Source organism: Rhinopithecus bieti, unplaced genomic scaffold (genome assembly GCF_001698545.2).
Source record: "Rhinopithecus bieti isolate Rb0 unplaced genomic scaffold, ASM169854v2 scaffold_13558, whole genome shotgun sequence".
NCBI lineage: Eukaryota > Metazoa > Chordata > Mammalia > Primates > Cercopithecidae > Rhinopithecus > Rhinopithecus bieti.
The window spans coordinates 741,043-746,467 of NW_016808198.1; the positions used below are offsets into that span (position 1 = coordinate 741,043).

General features: G+C 42.4%; 1 protein-coding gene across 1 annotated transcript in view; it reads left to right on the forward strand.

Moving 5' to 3' along the window:
• Nucleotides 1–5,425, forward strand: part of LOC108537959 (doublecortin domain-containing protein 1) — a 69,337-nt gene that overhangs the window by 25,961 nt on the left and 37,951 nt on the right. Inside the window, 2 exon segments of the mRNA XM_017885737.1 lie at nucleotides 1,602–1,683; nucleotides 2,878–2,995. The gene's annotated coding sequence lies outside the window, so the exon portion shown is untranslated.

Consider the following 5,425-nt stretch of genomic DNA (forward strand, 5'->3'; position numbering starts at 1 on the left):
AAAAAAAAAAAAAAACAAAAAACAAAAAAAAACCTTCACAGAAAACATCCAGAACATTGGTTGATCAAATAGCTGGTCACCATGGCCCTGCCAAGTTGACCCATAAAATTAACCATCACAGTGTCTAACACAATTCCTTCAGTATTGTGCTCAATTAGAGTACCCGTCACTGGTTCCCCCAGATCACAGCTACAGTTACCTGGCCCTTTAAATCCACCTCTCCCTCTCCTTTCCTCCCTCCTTCCTGCTCCTCTCCTCTCTCACAGAACCACATATACTCCACAGAGTCATTTTTTCCTAAGATCTCACTGCCCCAGAATAGTTGTGCTGGGGTAGATTTATCTACTGCAGACCAATTCTTGTCAATCTTTTTTATGTCCTGGGAAATCCAGCAATTTAACTTAAAGAGCTTTTAGGCACAGATTTTAAAAATGCAAAAAGGTCCCGTGTATCATCCCTGGGTAAAGGAAAAGCAGACCTCCGAAGTAGGAAATCCCACTTACCACTGGGAGTGGAGCTAGTGAGGAGGAAATGCTTTTTGTTCAGACCTCTGAAGTAGGAAATCCCACTTACCACTGGGAGTGGAGCTAGTGAGGAGGAAATGCTTTTGTTCTTCCTTGAAGAGTAAAACATCATTTTCATCAAGATAAAACAGAGACTTTTGGTGGCTTCTTTAAAAGGAGCAAACAGTAAATCTTTGGTGAGTCCCATGGGTACACATGCAACCATAGAGACATAGGATAGTACCTTCTCATTTAAAAGGAGGCTATTTAAATATAGATAGGTGCAGCCTAGACATCTTGATTTGCCTGGAACAGGCCCAGTTTGGATAATAAATTATTTGGCTAGGTTAGATAGAATTAGCATTGAAAATTTCTCAAAACTATCTACTTTAGTCCTGTAAGGAATCCTTTATTCTGTTATTACAGTGTTGCTGATGTGAACAAATGTGTTCTTGGCATCTGAAGTACAATTTCCCGTATTTCTTTAACAAATATTTATTGCATACCTACTATGTCCTAGACACTGAATTAAGCACTATGAAGGCAAAGTGAACAGGACAGACTAGTCTCAGCTCTCATAAAATTTTTTTTAACTATAATATTGGAGAGTTACTTCAGGTATTACTAGTATATATTGAATGAAGCAAGGAAACTGATCAATGTATATATTTGTTTCCATAGAATCTCACTCTGGGCTGCTATGACAAAGTACCTTAGACTGAATAATATACAAACAATAGAAATTTATTCCTCACAATTCTGGAAGCTGGTATTTCTAAGACCAAGGCACCAGCAGTGTCTGGTGAGTGCCTGCTTCCTTATTGATAATGTGTCCTTGCATTGTAAAAGAGTTCACCCTTATGACTTAATTGCCTCCCTGAAGGCCCTGCTTCATAATAACATCACATTGAGGATAAATTTCAACTTAGAAATTTGGCAGGGGTGGAGGGGCCACAAACATTCTGACCATAGCCCATAGGAAAACTCATTCTTAATTTCAGGCAACCAACTAACTTAAACATTAACTTTGGGAAATGGAAAAAAAGAAGTCTATTTCATTATACTAAGTTGGCTTCTCGTTTTCTAAATCATCAACAGTATAGGAGCACGTGAGCAAAGGTCTACAGACTGGAAATAAATAGCGTGTACAAGATGTTAAGAAAGTTTACGTTGAGGACAGGTAAGAAAAAAAGGTTTATTTATTACTCATATAAGAGTTTATTTCTTACTTACAATGTAAAGTTTACATTGAGGACAAGTAAGAAAAAAAGGCTTATTTCTTATTCATATAAAAGTCTGCGCCGGGCGCGGTGGCTCAAGCCTGTAATCCCAGCACTTTGGGAGGCCGAGACGGGCGGATCACGAGGTGAGGAGATCGAGACCATCCTGGCAAACGTGGTGAAACCCCGTCTCTACTAAAAAATACAAAAAAACTAGCTGGGCGAGGTGGTGGGCACCTGTAGTCCCAGCTACTCGGGATGCTGAGGCGGGAGAATGGCGTAAACCCGGGAGGCGGAGCTTGTAGTGAGCTGAGATCCGGCCTCTGCACTCCAACCTGGGCGACAGAGCGAGACTCCGTCTCAAAAAAAAAAAAAAAAAAAAAAAGGTCTGAAGGGCTAGTATAATGCTCTAAGGTCTTCCATTCCATTTTGTTGCTGTGCTGTGAGTAGCTTCCATTCCCAAAGTCACAGATGATGCATTCATGATCATTCATGGCTATTCCAGCTTTAAGCCATGATCACATTCCCGATATCAGGAAGGAAGAAAAGAAGGCTGAAAATCATGCCCCATACCCTGTTCTTTGGTGACAGTTCCCAGAAGTCACATATGCCACTTCCTCTTACCTTCTGCTGACCAGAATTTAGTCATGTGGTCATGTGGCAACATGTAGATGGAAAAAAGGCTTTAGCTGGACACTAAAGATAACAGATTTTAGTGAACATCTAACAGTTTACTCCATAGTCCAACCTTTTAGCCACCAAAATATTTTTGGTACACCCTTCTTCCTGTAGATAGAACATAACTACCTATTCTTGATCATACATGCCTGTTGCAGCTTTTAATTATGTATGTGAACCCCCAAATATGATCCATTTGAATCCATTTGAATTTTGTAGCTATTTTAATCAGTATTGTGAGACCATGATTACACCCTGGAAAGGATCCTATAGATCAGGGGTCCCCAACCTGCAAATACAGGTCTCCAACCCTTGGGTCTATAGAAAAACTGTTTTCCATGAGACCGGTCCCTGGTGTCAAAAAGGTTGGGGACTGCTGCTGTAAATAAGATTCTTTGACATTATTTCTTATGGGCATATTGTTTTGGTCTTTTGGTCAAATTAGATTGTCTGTGTGTGTTACTCAATATTTCTAGATTGCAAATAAGAAAATCCCAGATTCCACTCCAAGATGGCCAAATAGGAACAGCTCCAGCCTGCAGTTCCCAGTGTGACTGACACAGAAGACGGGTGATTTCTGCATTTCCACCTAAGGTACCTAGTTCATCTCATTAGAACTGGTTGGACAGTGGGTGCAGCCCACGGAGGGTGAGCTGAAGCAGGGCAGGGCATCGCCTCACCCAGGAAGTGTGAGGGGTTGGGGATTTCCCTTTCTTAGCCAAGGGAAGCCGTGACAGATGGTACCTGGAAAACAGGACACTCCAGCCCAAATACTGCGCTTTTCCAATGGTCTTAGTAAACGACACACCAGGAGATTATATCCCTCACCTGGCTCAGTGGGTCCCATGCCCATGGAGCCTTGCACACTACTAGTGCAGCAGTCTGAGGTCGGCCTGCGAGGCAGTAGCCTGGCAGGGGAGGAGCATCTGCCATTGCTGAGGCTTGGGTAGGTAAACAAAGCAGCTGGGAAGCTCAAACTGGGCAGAGTCCACCACAGCTCAGCAAGGCCTACTGCCTCTAGACCCCACCTTGGGGCAGGGCATAGCTGAACACAAGGCAGCAGAAGCTTCTGCAGTCTTAAACGTCCCGGTCTGACAGCTCTGAAGAGAGCAATGGTTCTCCCAGCATGGTGTTTGAGCTCGGAGAACAGACAGACTGCCTCCTCAGTGGGTCCCTGACTCCCGTGTACCCTAACTGGGAGACACCTCCCAGTAGGGGCCGACTGACACCTCATACAGGTGGGTGCCCCTCTGGGATGAAGTTTCCAGAGGAAGGATCAGGCAGCAGTTTTTGCTATTCTGCAATATTTGCTGTTCTGCAGCCTCTGCTGGTGATACCCAGGCAAATAGGGTCTGGAGTGGACCTCCAGCAACCTCCAACAGACCTTCAGTTGAGGGACCTGACTGTTAGAAGGAAAACTAACAAATAGAAAGGAATAGCATCAACATCAACAAAAAGGACATCCACACCAAAACCCCATCTGTAGGTCACCAACATCAAAGACCAAAGGTAGATAAAACTACAAAGATGGAGAGAAACCAGAGCAGAAAAGCTGAAAATTCTAAAAACCAGAGCACCTCTTCTCCTCCAGAGGATTGCAGCTCCTCACCAGCAACAGAACAAAGCTGGACAGAGAATGACTTTGACGAGCTGACAGAAGTAGGCTTCAGAAGGTCGGTAATAACAAACTTCTCTGAGCTAAAGGAGGAGGTTCGAACCCATTGCAAGGAAGCTAAAAACCTTGAAAAAAGATTAAATGAATGGCTAACTAGAATAAAGTGCAGAGAAACCTTAAATGACCTGATAGAGCTGAAAACCATGGCATGGGAACTATGTGACGCATGCACAAGCTTCAGTAGCCAATTCAATCAAGTGGAAGAAAGGGTATCAGTCATTGAAGATCAAATTAATGAAATAAAGTGAGAAGAGAAGTTTAGAGAAAAAAGAGTAAAAAGAAAAGAACAAAACCTCCAAGAAATATGGGACTATGTGAAAAGACCAAATCTATGTTTGATTGGTGTACCTGAAAGTGACAGGGAGAATGGAACCAAGTTGCAAAACACTCTTCAGGATATTATCCAGGACAACTTCCCCAACCTAGCAAGGCAGGCCAACATTCAAATTAAGGAAATACGGAGATCACCACCAAGATACTCTTCAAGAAGAGCAACCCCAAGACACATAATTGTCAGATCCACCAAGGTGGAAATGAAGAAAAAAATGTTAAGGACAGCCAGAGAGAAAGGTTACCTACAAAGGAAAGCCCATCAGACTAACAGCACATCTCTTGGTAGAAACTCTACAAACCAGAAGAGAGTGGGGGCCAATATTCAACATTCTTGAAGAAAAGAATTTTCAACCCAAAATTTCATATCCAGCCAAACTAAGCTTCGTAAATGAAGGAGAAATAAAATCCTTTACAGACAAGCGAATGCTGAGAGATTTTGTCACCACCAGGCCTGCCTTACAAGAGCTCCTGAAGGAAGCACTAAACATGGAGAAAAACAACCAGTACCAGCCACTGCAAAAACATCCCAAATTGTAAAGATCATCGATGCTAGGAAGAAACTGCATCAACTAATGGGCGAAATAACCAGCTAACATCATAATGATAGCATCAAATTCACACATAAAAATATTAACCTTAAATGTAAATGGACTAAATGCCCCAGTTAAAAGACACAGACTGGGAAATTGGAGAAAGAGTCAAGACCCATCACTGTGCTGTATTCAGGTGACCCATCTCACATGCAGAGACACACATAGGCTCAAAATAAAGTGATTGAGGAAGATCTACCAAGCAAATGGAAAGCCAAAAAATGCAGGGGTTGCAATCCTTGTCTCTGATAAAACAGACTTTAAACCAACAAAGATCAAAAGAGACAAAGAAGGCCATTACACAATGGTAAAGGGATCAATTCAACAAGAAGACCTAACTATCCTAAATATATGTGCACCCAATACAGGAGCACCAAGATTCATAAAGCAAGTCCTTAGAGACTTACAAAGAGATTTAGACTCCCA